Here is a 15,203-nt window from a genome sequence, read left to right as displayed (position 1 = left end):
TCCTTTTTTTTTTAATAGGAATTTAATTATTTCCACCTTTACTGAAGTATCATTGACATGTAACATACGTAAGTTTAAGGTGTACCATGTGATGATTTCATACATGTACGCATGGCAAAATGATTGTCACGATAAGGTTAGTTAGCTCCTTCCGGGGGAAACATCTTTTAGGGGAAACCAACAGCATGACACATTCAACAAAACAGCCCAGCCAGACCACGCAACAGGGAATGAGGTCCATAAGTGCCAAGCCCCACCTATATATACAAGCTTCTTAGTTTCTCACTTTCAAATACAGCTAGACTACCAAGAGTCACTGAACACTTGAGGAAAATCTCTGATCTGGAAATCAGAGACCAAAACAAACACAAACAATGGTCACAAAACCATCAAAGTCACAACATGAGAAGAATCAGAGATTATTCAAGGAGAAGAAAACTTTTGTTTTTTTGTTTTTTTCTTTTCAGACTCTACTTTGTATTTCCATTGCTTTTTAAAATTTTTTTATTTTTTATTCAATTTATTTTTTTAAGTCACATCCAAGGTAGTTAGCGTATAGTGCAACAGTGATTTCAGGAGTAGATCCTTAATGCCCCTTACCCATTTAGCCCATCCCCCCTCCCACGACCCCTCCAGTAACTCTCTGTTCTCCATATTTAAGAGTCTCTTATGTTTTTGTCCCCCTCCCTGTTTTTATATTATTTTTGCTTCCCTTCCCTTATGTTCGTCTGTTTTTTCTCTTAAAGTCCTCATATGAGTGAAGTCATATGATATTTATCTTTCTCTGACTAATTTCGCTTAGCATAATACCCTCTAGTTCCATCCATGTACTTGCAAATGGCAAGATTTCATTCTTTTCGATTGCCAAGTAATACTCCATTGTGTATATAAACCACATCTTCTTTATCCATTCATGCAGCAATGGACATTTGGGCTCTCTCCATACTTTGGCTATTGTCGATAGTGCTGCTATAAACACGGGGGTGCATGTGCCCCTTCAAAACAGCACACCTGTATCCCTTGGATAAACACCTAATAGTGCAATTGCTGGGTCTTAGGGTAGTTCTATTTTTAGTTTTTTGAGGAACCTCCATACTGTTTTCCAGAGTGCCTGCACCAGTTGGCATTCCAAACAGCAGTGCAAAAAGACCCTCTTTCTTTGCATCCTCACCAACATTTGTTGTTGCCTGAGTTGTTAATTTTGGCCATTCTGACTGGTGTGAGGTGATATCTCATTGTGGTTTTGATTTGTATTTCCTGGATGATGAGTGATGTTGAGCACTTTTTCATGTGTCTATTAGCCATTTGGATGTCTTCTTTGGAGAAGTGTCTATTTATGTCTTTTGCCCATTTCTTCACTGGATTATTTGTTTTTTTGGGGTGTTGAGTTTGATAAGTTCTTTATAGGTTATGGATACTAACCCTTTATCTGATATGTCGCTTGCAAATATCTTCTCCCATTCCATCGGTTGCCTTTTAGTTTTGCTGATTGTTTCCTTCGCTGTGCAGAAGCTTTTTATTTTGATGAGGTTCCAATAGTTCATTTTTGCTTTTGTTTCCCTTGCCTCCAGAGACGTGTTGAGTAAGAAGGTGCTGCGGCCAAGGTCAAAGAGGTTTTTGCCTGCTTTCTCTTCGAGGATTTTGATAGTTTACTCTCTTACATTTAGGTCTTTCATCCATTTTGAGTTTATTTTTGTGTATGGTGTAAGAAAGTGGTCCAGGTTCATTCTTCTGTATGTCGCTGTCCAGTTTTCCCAGCACCACTTGCTGAAGAGACTGTCTTTATTCCATTGGATATTCTTTCCTGCTTTGTCAAAGATTAGTTGGCCATATGTTTGTGGGTCTATTTCTGGGTTCTCTATACTGTTCCACTGATCTGAGTGTCTGTTTTGTGCCAGTGCCATACTGTCTTAATGATTACAGCTTTGTACTACAGCTTGAAGTCCAAAGAAAACTTTTAAAAAACTTGTTTTTTTAATGTTTAAGTGAGAGAGACAGAGTGCGAGTGGGGGAGGGGCAGAGAGAGGGAGATACAGAAATGAAGCAGGCTCCAGGCTCTGAGCTGTCAGCACAGGGCCCGACGTGGGGCTCGAACTCACGAATTGAACTGTGAGATCATGACCTGAGCCAAAGTCAGACGCTTAACTGACTGAGCCACCCAGGTGCCCCGAAGAGAAGAAAACTTTTAATATATGTTTCACTGCTAGGTTCGGGAAGAAAAGATAGGTTATTATATCCAAGAACAGAATAGGGTGCTATATAAAAAAAAAAATTTAAGAGAAATTAAAAGTATGAAACCAAAATGAAAAACCTCAAAATAAGTTGAAAATATAGTGGAACAAATTTTCCCAGAAGTTTAAGTAAAAAGACAAAGAGACAGAAAATAGGAGATAAAAGACGATAGAAGTAGGGGAGCATTGTAAGGATTCAACGGCAAATGGTAGGAATTATGGAAATACAGAATAGAGAAGTGCATGGTCCCCATGAGGTAATTCATGAAAAGATCCTACAACTGAAGTGCGTGAGTTTCCGGTGAAAAGCTCCACAAAGTGCCTAACCCACAAAAGAATAATATTAATCCCAGCTCAAGACATATCATTCTGAAGTTTCATAAAGCTATGGGCAAAATAGAGAGTTGAAAAGTAATTTTTCTTCAAGAAGGAAAATTTAAGGTGTTTGTTTACAAAGGATCAAAAATCAAAATAGCATTGGATTTTTTCCACAGTGACCCCAGAAGCTAGGAGAATTGTAGCCAAGTCTTCAATATTCCAAGGTAAGAATGATTTATAATCTGTACTTGGTCAAACCAAGTCAGTTAATTGTCATCATAGAAAAAAAGATACTTTAAAATATGTAAGGTGTGTTGGGGGAGGGGCCCATAGCTGGTGTATTAAATCAAGAATATGCAGATTATGACCTGCTGGGTGAAGAGGCACAAGCCACCCACATAGGGTTGACAGGGAACTCCCTCAGCATTTGAGCTCCCACTTTGGGAAAGAGAAAACCTGGGGTCCTTTTGATTGAAGAAAACACAGCTTTAATGCATCTAATGCATTAAATTACTAAATTACTAAATACTAATGCATTTAAGTAACATCACAAGATTTATTACTGACAGTTCCCAGAAGCAGGGGGTGGGGGGGAGGTAGGGGGTGCAATGAATGGGGGGCAGTCCTCTGTCCCAGTTCACTAGGAAGCAGAAGATACTTTTAGATGTTTAGATTTGTCTAGACCAAAACTATGATCCATAAGCTCCTGATCCAAATTAGTATTATTCTAAATAACCTCAGTGTTATCACTGATAACTGTAAAAAGCAAATGTTGTACTTTAAATTTAGGACATAAATTTTACCCTTTCTCCCCGAGAAATGGTTAAACAATGCACTGTCTTTACAGCATATGATGGAAATGGACATAGTTTCGCTATACTGGATGGAAGCTTGTAAGGTACATTTTTCTATCTGAATCAGCTTTGTAGTTTATTTAGTCCTAGAAAATCTTTAGGATTAGGGAGGACTGATGGGAGGACACCGGAATGCAGTTTATACCTACATTTGACTTATGATTGTTTCAACCAAAAGGTGTCAGTTCACACTAATTTACCGACTTTGAAGGTTATAAAATCATTCCTTCAGGAGCCAAGGAGATTCAAGAGTTTCTTGTCATAGACTGCAAATAAATGGCCACAAATTCTTTTCAGTGCTTATACAGTTCTGACACCTGTTGTTGTCATGAGTTCTAAATATTATATCTTTATATGACATGTAAAACTATAACATTTATTATTATATTATTAAATATATATATTACATAAGTATATATAACATTTATTGTATTATTAAATATCTGTTTACACATATATAATTATATATACATTATATTTAATAACATAAAAATAGGAAATTTCAACCATATAACAGTGCTATGACCCAATGAACTGTTTAGGTGCCGGTCCTAAGGATACAGGCAACAGGAGTTGATTTTTCTTTTTTCACTTTTTAAAAAATATTTATTTTTGAGAGAAAGAGACAGAGTACAAGCAGGGGAGGGGCAGAGAGAGAGGGAGACACAGAATCTGAAGCAGGCTCCAGGCTCTGATCTGTTAGCACAGAGCCTGAAGCAGGGCTTGAACCCATGAACTGTGAGATCATGACCTGAGCTGAAGTCGGACACTTAATCAACTGAGCCACCCAGGCACCCCGGCATTGGATTTTTCTACTTTGTTCATCCAAGGGTGGGGTTGCCTTTAGAATATTTAATTCAATTCTCATATCTTAAAAAAATAACAGCATTATTGAGATATAATTCATGTACCATAAAACTAACCCTTTTATTTTTTTTTAAAGTTTATTTATTTTTTTAGTAATCTCTACACACAATGTAGGGCTTGAAGTCAACCCCAAGATCAAGAGTCACGTGCTTTTATAACTGAACCAGCCAGATGACCCTTGACCCTTTTAAAGTGTACAATTTAAGGGGCGCCTGGGTGGCTCAGTCGGTAAGTGTCCGACTTCGGCTCAGGTCATGATCTCGCGGTCTGTGGGTTCGAGCCCCGCGTCAGGCTCTGTGCTGACAGCTCAGAGCCTGGAACCTGTTTTAGATTCTATGTCTCTCTCTTCCTCTGACCCTCCCCTGTTCATGCTCTCTCTCTGTCTCAAAAATAAATAAATGTTAAAAAAAAATTTTAAAAATAAAGTGTACAATTTATGAAGGATATTCTACTTTTTTGTGTTGCTGTTCGGTTTTGGTACCAGGGTGATACTGGCCTCATAAAATGAATTGAGGAGTGTTCCTTACTCATCTATTTTCTAAAATGGTATTAATAGATTTAGTATTATTTATTCCCTTAAAATATTTGATATATTTCACCAGTGAAGACATTTGGCATGGGCTTTTCCTTGTGGGAAGAATTGTATTTACCGATTCAAGATTTTTACCCTGATATGTCTATTCGTATTTTTTTTACTTCTTTTTATTTTATTTTATTTTATTTTATTTTATTTTATTTTATTTAGTTTTGGTAATTTGTTCCCTCTAGGAATGCCTCTGTTTTCAACTATTTTTAAAATTATTGGAATTATGATGTTCATAAGTATTCCCTTATAGTACTTTTCATTTTTGTAAGGTCTATAGTGTTGTCCCTCTTTTCATTTCTCATTTTGGTCATTTATACCCTTCTTTTCTTCTTAGTCTAGCTAAAGGTTTATCAATTTAATTTTTTCAAAGAATGTGCTTTTGGGTCTTTTTCTCTATTTCCTTTTGGTTTTGATTCATCAATTTCTATTTTTATCCTGTTTCCTTATTTCTACTTAATTCAGGCTTATTCACTCCTCTTTTTCTACCTTCTTGAGACGGAAGCTTAAATTATGGTCTTCCTTCTAATGTAAGCACTTAATGCTATTAATTTCCCTCTAAGCACAGCTTTGGTTGCTTCCCTTAAACTTGATATGTTGTATTTTTGTTTCCATACAGTTCCAGATATTTTCTAATTTTCCTTGTGATTTCTCCTTTGGCCCATGGGTTATTTATTTATTTATTTATTTATTAAAAAAAATTAATATTGATTTTTGAGAGAGAGACAGAGCACAAGGAGAGGAGAGGCAGCAAGAGAAGGAGAGACACAGAATCTGAAGCAGGCTCCAGGCTCTGAGCTGTCAGCACAGAGCCTGACGTGGGGCTTCAACTCAAAAACCATGAGACCATGACCTGAGCCGAAGTCAGACACTTCACTGACTGAACTGCCCAGGCACCCCTAGAAATGTGTTAATTTCCAGTTATTTGGGGGGTTCTTATATTTGTTTTTGCTAATTTAATTCCATTGTAGAAAGAGAACATATCTTGGATATTTTAGTCCTTTCAAATTTATAGAGGCTTGTTTTGTGACTTGCTATATATAATCTATTCTGGATGGTGTTTCATTTGTTTGAAAAGAATGTGTATTCTGCTGTTGGAGTTTTCTACATGTCAAATATTTCAAGTTGGTTGATACTGTAATGCAGGTCTTCTATGTCCGTGTTGACTTTCTGTCTTCATTGCTGAGAGAAGAGTTTGAAATCTATAACCACAAGTGAATTGTAAATTTATCCTTTCAGTTCTCATGATTTTTGTTTTACCTGTATTAGAATTTCCTTCCTTTTGAAAGCTAGTTAATGTTCCTTTGTGTGTGTTTGTGTGTGTATATATGTGTGTGTGTGTGTGTGTATATATATATATATATATATATATGGCATATATATATATATATATATTTTTTTTTTTATTTACCCATTCATCCATCAATAAACACTTGGGTTGCTTCCACTACCACAAACATGGATGTACAAATAGCTCTTTGAGTCCTTGATTTTGATTCTTTTGGGTATATACTAAGAAGTGGAATTGCTGGATCAAATGGTAATTGTATGTTTAATATTTTGAGAAGCCACCAATACTGTCTTCCACAGCAGGTGCACCATTTTATATTTCCTCCAGCTGGCAAGCCATGGGTTTTTTACCTCCCAGCAGGAATGAAGTCCATACCCTCTGGCAGAAAAGTAGCTAGTTTTCTTAGCTAGCCCAGTCCACACTAGTAAAAACTAGAGTTCTGCGGCAACAGGTGGGGCAGGACAGAAGCAGCCTCAGGCATGTCTTGCCTGAGTAGATGTCACAGACATCTACTATCTCTATTAGAATTTCTAGCAGTTTTTCAAGAATCGCTATTTCTCAAATTGTTGTCTGTGTTTGGTTTCAAGAGCCTTGAAATGGTTGTTTCTGACAATTTTGTCCAGTTATGTACTTGTTTTGTGTGCAGAGGAATTGTTGACCATGTCACATAGCCGCTGCTGAAAGATTCTCCCACAGTTTCTTTTTTCTTTAAAATTTTTTTTAATGTTTATTTATTTTTAAGAGAGAAAGACAGACAGAGTAAGAGCTGGGGAGGAGCAGAGAGAGAGGGAGACATGGAATCTGAAGCAGGCTCCAGGCTCTGAGTTATCAGCACAGAGCCCAATGTGGGCTTGAACTCATGAACCTTGAGATCATGACCTGAGCCAAAGTTGGCCACTTAACTGACTGAGCCACCCAGGTGCCCCGTTCCACAGTTTCTTTTTAAGTGGGGACCTGTATTAGTCATGTAAAAGAAATCCAACTAAATTAGTTAGGACTTTAAGAATTTTGAGTCACAGAACTTCCCCTTCTCCCAAACTGGCTGAAACAATATAGGAAATTGATGGCTCACAATTTTTCAAACTATTATTTGTTTATTTATTTTTATTTTTGAGAGAAAGAGAAGGCTCAAGAGGGGCAGAGAGAGAAGGGGAGAGAGAGAATCCCACACACCCGAGGTGGGGCTCAAGCTCACCAGCGGATTATGACCTGAGCCAGATGCTTAACCGACCGAGCCACCCAGGCATCCCTATGGCTCACAATTCTAAACAGTCTATAGGATAGTTTATAAGTTAAGTCAGACAGTTGAGGTTTGATAGTGCAGCTCTAATGATGCCACTACACGCCTAGTTCTCCTTTCCAGCACTCATTTGACAGTACTGACTTCATCTTCAGGCTTTATTGGTGCCTTTTCCCTAGATGCTATCCCTTCAGGCTTTCCCCTTGAAGGAACAAAACACTTTCCCCACTTTCAGACCTCATATACTCAACACCATACCAGAAGAGCAAGGAGGCTGCAGTTTATTAGAAGATCCATCTTAGGTCTCTGTGGAACTCACTGGTTCTGACTGGGTTCCATGACCATCTCAGAAACATGACCATCTCAGAAGCTGTCAGAGGGAACGGTTATGCTCCATGGCTTAAATGGGAGGAATGAATGCTCAGGAGGCAACCAACAAATGTTATACAACCACACAAATTAGCCCTAAATAAGAATAAATAAACAGCTGTATCGGCTCCCCCAGCGAGGCTCATACGCTCAAAGCACTTAAAGAAGAATTGGCCTTTGAAACTAAAACCAGAGTCTTCATGCTGTCAGCAATTGATTTCTCTTTCCAACCCACCCTCCCCTCCTGTTTTGGTCTCATTCATGGCTACTGCAGAAAAGGCTCACCTTATGAAGAATATGGCCATCAGCAGTTACCCCAATAAGCGGCTTTTCCCCCCTCCCTTTTCTTTGTCCATGTAGCAATTTCAAGCAAGGGCTCAATAATGCCCAACTCAGGTCAGTGCCTATCCCTTGGCCCAAATAGTGCTGCCAGAAGCAAAGAGTATTGTAACTGACGTTGTAACATGCCCATCTCAGTGGTCAGAGGACACTCTTCTGTTGCCAGAAGGGCAAAAAGAAAGCTTCTCCAGTAGTCAGGAAACAACGGGTACCAAAGACCCTGCTGGGGTCTAATTGTGGGAGGCTCTTGAAAGTCAGGCTGAGGGGGCTGAACTTTACTGAGTAGAAAACACGTGTGCAAGGGAGAGACCTATTGTCAACTTGTCGGTTTATCTGGGAGGTACTGGGCAGGGCAGATCACACGGATTCATCTACATAATACAATGAAGTTCTGAAGACAGTATTGCACGTAGGTATGTAAATGATCAGGAAGGCCATTTATCCCAAAGCATATCTTTCCCGATTAACCACCCAACTTTTATAAAACAAGAACACTTCAAAAGACCCGATTCCCAGCCACGCATTAGCAAAATAATTCTTCAAGCCTAGGAGCCTTGGGGGGAAATTTAGTTATTGTCAGCCTTCCCCAGGATTGTTATTTCTCCTTGCAACCTAAGCAGTGCTAATTCAGGTCTTCCTTTGCCAATGTTGAACCAAGGAGGGCGGTGGAAGACGGCAGTCCCACAGCACGGCACGCACCAAGGGCTGGCCCTTGTCAACACCTATTGTAGGAATTCTTAGAGGGGTCCCGACACAGAGCTTTAGGCCAAGTTTCGCCTCAGAGGCCCACGGAGCTTCCTTTAAAGAAAGCCCACAGCAAGAGTCCCCACCCAAGCAAAAGATTCCCCACCCAGTCCAAGGCCGGGAAGATGCCCCACCCAGCGGCAGGCTGGGCCGGCCTCCTAGGCTGGTTTAACTGGTTGGGACGACCGAAGCCTGCTGGCACAAAAGGTCTGCACTTCGGGAGCTGAGGAGCAGCCAGCCAGAGGGTGGAGAGGAAAGCTCTTTCCTTTCTCAAGACCACCGCAGCCGCTGCCCCCAAACCTCCTTCACTGATACTCGGAGGAGGTAGGTGTTACATCCCACCCAGTCCCCCAAGACCGGGGACTGCGCAGGCGCTCGCTGAGCACCCGCGCGGCGCGTTCTCTCGCGCGCTCCCTCAGCTTCCTTAGCGAGCCCCTGGGCCGAAGGAGGCGCGGTGCTTCCAGGGTGTTGTAGTGTGCTTCCTCGACGAAGGGCCCTCACGTAAACTGGGCGCTGGGCGTCGGAGAACTACGCCTCCCAGCGTGCCCCGCGCGAGGGCACAGGGCGTTTGCCCTTGACGGCTTTAGCCGTCAGCGCAGAGAGGAGGACCCGGGAAGCCGGCAGCGGCGGTAGGAGGGAATGCGCGTGCGCGCTGGGCCGGCTCGTCCCGTTCTGTCCCAATCATTGTAAACAGGCGGAGGCTGGGGCGGGGTGGGAATGGGGCGCCCGAGGCCGGCCAGGGGCGCAGCGCAGGAGGCGCCTACGGTGGCTGCGGCGGCACGGTGAGCGCGAGGAGGCGGCGGCTGCGGCGGGGCGGGCGGTCGCGCGGCGTCAGGCACAGGTCAGTGGCGGCCAGCGGTGGCGTGCGGGGGTCGTGGCGGTGCCCCTCGCCTGCCCGCGGGGCGCTCTCCGCACCCACCTCGCAGCGGCGTCTGTCAGGCAGCGTGCGGGGCTGGGAGCTCGCCGCGCGCGGGGCTGGAGTTGGGGGTGGGGGGCGTGGCTGCCCCGAGTGCGGGTTCATCCCGGGCAGGCTTCTCCCCAGTTCTCGCCCCCTTGCCGGCCCTTCCTCCCATTTGCCGGCCGGGCCTCCCTCGTGGTACCCGCGTTTGTGATTTGGTGCTCTCGGGGTCCGGAGGAGGAGGGTCGGGAACCGGGCCCCTCCCCCCTTGAGTCTCCAGGCCTCAGGGCAGCTCTTGGGCACCGGAACGGAGGAGAGGGGACTCTGTCTTTTATATAATCACTGTTTTTTCATCGCACCCGGAGTATTGACCCGTCTCCGGGACTTGCCCAGTGGGCTAGGAAAAGGCTCTTGATGTTTCCCACCGCTGGCATGGAAGCAGTGGAGCTCCTTTGAGTGCTTCGGTCTTTCGTTCAGGTTTCAGTGCGAATGGGGACAGATCTGGAGTTGAGAATCCTTCTTACAACTCATTCTCAAGTATGCTTGTGCCAAAAGGCTCTTATTGAGGTCGCACCCCCCTCCCCCTTTTAAAATTTATCCTTAGCGGAGTGGAACAGGTTTTACACAATATTCCACACCTCAGTCTTAACCTGAAATAATTACGCTCTTTCGAGTTTTGCGATTCATGACTTCCGAGCCTCCCTCTTGCCTAAGCAGCTTGTTACTTCTAAGGCCTAGTAGAGTTCTTGACAGTAATTAAAATGTGAAGTCGAGATACTTTGAATGTGCATGGTAAGAGAAGTGCAGTCGTTTGGACATGGAGTTCACACACCATCTAGCCTGATTAGAAAAGCTTTCCCTGAATTGTTTTAGTGGAGTGGGCATGTTCCAAGGCTGCTGCAACTTTAGGTAGCATTCCATCATCCTTGGGAGTTATTCATAAAATATTTAAGTGGTGATAAGGAGCAAGCTCGCTTTTGGTTTGGTGATTATGGAGGCAGCACTTCCAAATGAAAAAATGGGACTGCGAATAAGAAAGGTAACCTCACTTGACACGTTTCCAGTTATCTTGGTGATTTGATAGTTCCTTTCTGAGTGTCTTCCCGAAAATGAGTAATTGCTGTAAACTGTATTGGCAGTAGGAGAGGTAGGAAGGAAGTTAGTAGAGTGGTTCCCACTTTTCAAAGTGACCCGTAGATTTAAGTGGAGTAGGCTAGTTTAACAGTAACCATAGGGCGGTAATTCTTTGAACAAAGAATCTTGAGGCCATGTACCATAACTTAATTTGCTCTCTCTTCAAAATAATCTCTCATTTTAGGTCTTTCTAATTTAGAAAACCAGAAGTGTCAGAAAATGAATATTTAATTTGTATCGTTGTGTCTGCACAGCTGTTTGCTTGGCAAGGAGAGATTGGGCCTGAATGTAACCCCCAAATATGTCCTTTTTGAAAGGAAATTCCTGATCGAAACCTAAGTTAGTATATGTGAGAGGAATAAGGAAGAATGCAGGTCATTTAGTATGGGAGAATTACTAGTAATAATTCCATAGCAGCAGGTACTGTCCCAGGTGAAGAAGACTTCCAGATGGATAAGGCACTGCTCCTGCTTTCAGAATGGTCAGATTCTATCTCTGACTTGAACCGTTACCAAGTACAGTACGTTTTTAAGATTATTTTGACTGGACAAAGTGTGGGCGTATACAGGGTGTACAAAGGAGATAGTGGCCAGTTTCCTAAGGGAAGAGAAGAAGAGATTGAGAAAGGTGGCAGCGGTAAGGAAAACGTTATGTATAGGAGGGGATGAAAAGAGAAAGGATGGGCATTTAGGTAGAAGGAGTGTGAGCAAAAGCACAGTAGTAGTCTAAGCTGCCATAGTGAGTTGGCAGAGGCGAAATTATGGATAGTCTTATACACAGTGGAAGTAACTCCAGCTTTTATCTTGTGAGCAAATAGAGTCACTGAGACAGGATAAAGAAAAGAGAAGCCTAGGCCAGCTCAACCCATTAACTCCCTGCTGTGTGTTAGGTGTTGTGTTAGGTACCTCATGCTTTAAATTCTTAAACTTGAAGGTGTAGGCATGACGGAGGCAGAAAATGAGAGAAAGGAACTTAAGGCAGAAGGAAAGCTGGACATGATTAGAGAGAGCATAGAACACTTTTAAAAATTAGAAGTCGTTCTCTACAACTATAGCATTGGGTTTATGGTGGGAAGTAGCAGAAGATGAGGCTGCCTAGATAGATCCTTGAGCGTTGCATGCCATTCTAGGGATTCTAGAGGGTTTTTTTTCCTATAAATAATAATAGAGTTCATGGATTTTAATCAGGAAAGATTCTTGGAAGGTTTTCATTTTAGAAAGATCATTCTGGTATTACAGAATGCAGATTTCAGAAGGGAGGGAGGGGAGGTAAGGCAGGGTGCAGCGAGACTGGTTAGGAGTTTTTGTAATAATTGAGGTGACAAGTAAGACCCTACGTTTAAGGTAGCATCAGTGGAGATACACAGGAGTAAGTTCCTAGCACAAACATTTAGAAAGTAGAATTCATAGGATTCAGTTACAGTTGGATTTTAACTTAGGTGATTGAATGGACAATGGTAAAGTACAGTTGACCCTTGAACAATGCAGGGGGTAGGGGTGCTGACCCCCTCGCAGTCTAAAATTCATGTATAACTTTTGACCCCCTCAGAACTTAACCACTAATAGCCTGCTGTTGACTGGAAGCCCTACTGATAACACAAAGTCAGTTAACACATATTTTATATGTCATGTGTGTTATATACTGTATTCTTACGGTAAAGTTAGAGGAAAAAAGTGTTATTAAGAAAATTATAAGGAAGAAAAATACGTTTACAGTACAGTACTGTGTTTATCGAAAAAGACCACATATGAGTGGACCTGCACAGCTCAAACTCATGTTGTTCAAGGGTCAACTCTGTACTGAGACAGGGACTTCAGGAAGAGGAGCAAACTTGGGGAGGAACAGTATTTTAGCTTTTGGATATACTGAATAGGGAGTTAATCTATGAAACATTCAAGTGGAAACATTGGCTGCAGAGTCGGGTGTGTGGATTTGGAGTCTCCGAGAAGTCTTACTGTGCAAGTCAGCAGGCTGTATTCTAGGTGGTAGCTGAAACCTTTGATTTAGGTAATACCATGTAGGAAGAATTTACCAATGGAGAATAGTCCTGGAAATAGACAATGGAGAATAACATTTAAAGCCAGATAGAGGAAGAAGACCTGGAAAGGGAAATTCCTGTGTTTAGAGATGCAGAGAAATCATGAGAAAATGTCATAGAAGCCAAAATGGAATCATTTCAAAAGGAAGTTATACTTCAAAACCAACTCTCCAGGAAAAAAAAAAAATTAAAAAAAAAAAAAAAAGCTATGCTCTAACTGCTTTGAGAACTTGAGTTAAACAAGGATTGTTAGGAGTCTATTGAATTTAATAACTAAGATCAGTTGTAACATTCTACTTAATGCTTAACTTAAATTCTACTTAATACAATTAACTTTTGGGGAAGGAACTAGGTTTTATTGAATTGAGGAGTTAATAGAAGGTCAGAGAGTGAAGAAAATAAATGTAGATTATTTCAAGAATAAATAAGTCTTAGCTGTGAAGAATGGAAAGAGGTGTTAGCAGAAGGTAAAAAGGGTTAAGGGAGTGATTTTTAACATGGCAAAGATTTAAGCCTGCTTTTTTCAAGTGTACAATTTAGTGGTTTTTAGTATATTCATACAGTTGTGCAGCCATCTCCACAGTCAACTAGAACATTTTTATTATCACGAGGAAGAAACCTTTTACTCGTTGTCAGTCACTCACCATTCCGCCTACTCCCACCCATTAGCAACCACTAACCTACTTGCTCTCTCTGGATTTGCCTACTCTGGACATTTTGTATAAATGGAATCATATATATTATCATTTGTGACCGACTTCCTTTACTCAGTATAATGTTTTCGACGTTTATCATATTGTAGCATATATCAGGACTTAATTCCTTTTTATTGCCAAATAATCTTCCATTGCCTGGTTGCACCATGTTTTGTTTATCCAGTGATCAGTTGGTGACTGAGTTTTTTCTACCTTATGGCTATTGTGAATAATGTTGGTGTGAATATTCATGTGCAAGTTTTGGTGTGGATGTATGTTCCTCCTGGGTATATACCTAGGAACAGAATTGCTGGATCGTATAGCGACTCTTACGTTTAACATTTTGAGGAAGTACCAAACTGTTTCCCAAAGCAGCTGTACCATTTCATCATGCAGTGTAGGGATTCTGGTATCTCCATATCCTCACCAACACTTGTTATGTTCTGGGTTTTAAAATTTTAGTTATCATTGTGGGTGTGAATTGGTATCTCATTGTGGTTTTGATTTGATGATATTGACCATCTTTTCAATGGCTTTTGTAGGTCATCTTTGGAAAAATACCTACTCAAGTCCTTTGCCCACTTTAAATTGGGTTGTCTCTATGTTTTTGCGTTGTAAGAGTTCTTTTTGTTTATTCTGGATGCTAGACCCTTATCAAATAGATGATGTGCAAATATTTTCTTCCATTCTTTAGGTTGTCTTTTTACTTTCTTGATATCATCTTCTGATAGTAAAAGTTTTTAATTTTGATGAAGTACAGTCTGTCCATTTTTTCCTTTTTGTTACTCATGATTTTGTTGTCATATTTAAGAATCCATTGTCAAATCCAAGGATGCAAAAATTTAGGCTAGTACTCTTTTAAGAGTTTTATGGTTTTAGTTTTTATGTTTCGGTGTTGATTCATTTTGAGTGAATTTTGATGTGTGGTCTGAGATATGGGTCCGTTTTTTTGCATGTGGAAATCCAGTTGTTTCATACCCATCTGTTGAAGAGACCATTCTTTTCCCATTGAATAGTCCTGGCACCCTTGTTGGTAATCAGTTGACCATAGATGTTTGGGTTTATTTCTGGACTCAAATCAATTCTGTAGGTCTGTATGTTTATACTAATGCCAGTACTACATTGTTTTGGCTATTCTATAGTTTTGTAGTACCTTTTGAAATCGGGAAGTGTAAGTCTTCCACCTTCTTCTGTTTCATTATTTTTTGTGGCTTGATTCAGGGCCCATTGTAATTCCATGTTAAACTGAAGATCAGCTTTTCCATTTCTGCAAAAGAGATTGTTGAAATTTTGATAGAGTTTGCATTGAATCTATATATCCCTTTGAGTTAGGGCATTATTATTTTGTCTTAACATTGTTGAGTCCTCCGGTCTGAAAAGTCTATATTCCCTATGTTGTACCTTTTACCTCCACAAATGGAATTTTTTTAAAATTTCATTTTTGGACTGTATCATCATACACAGTTAATTTTCTATCTTCATCTTGTATCCTATAACTTTGTTAAACTCATTTATTGGCTCTAATAATTTTCTAGTATATTATTTTGGGTTTGCTATGTAAGATTCTGTCATCTGTGAATGGAGACAGTTTTACTTCTTCCT

The 15,203-nt window shown here is 40.9% G+C and overlaps 1 protein-coding gene across 3 annotated transcripts in view; it reads left to right on the top strand.

Moving 5' to 3' along the window:
- The first annotated feature begins 8,980 nt into the window (after positions 1-8,980).
- RALBP1 (ralA binding protein 1) overlaps positions 8,981-15,203 on the top strand; it is a 49,166-nt gene continuing 42,943 nt past the window's right edge. Inside the window, exon 1 of one of the 3 annotated variants that reach the window (XM_043558290.1) lies at positions 8,981-9,160. The gene's annotated coding sequence lies outside the window, so the exon portion shown is untranslated. Of the gene's footprint in view, positions 9,161-9,452; positions 9,678-15,203 lie in introns of those variants that run through there. The other 2 variants (XM_043558289.1, XM_043558288.1) reach the window with 2 other exon arrangements.

Source organism: Prionailurus bengalensis, chromosome D3, assembly GCF_016509475.1.
Source record: "Prionailurus bengalensis isolate Pbe53 chromosome D3, Fcat_Pben_1.1_paternal_pri, whole genome shotgun sequence".
Classification (NCBI taxonomy): Eukaryota; Metazoa; Chordata; class Mammalia; order Carnivora; family Felidae; genus Prionailurus; species Prionailurus bengalensis.
The sequence above is the reverse complement of the archived record's forward strand: the minus strand, read 5'-3'. Positions and strand labels throughout refer to the sequence as shown.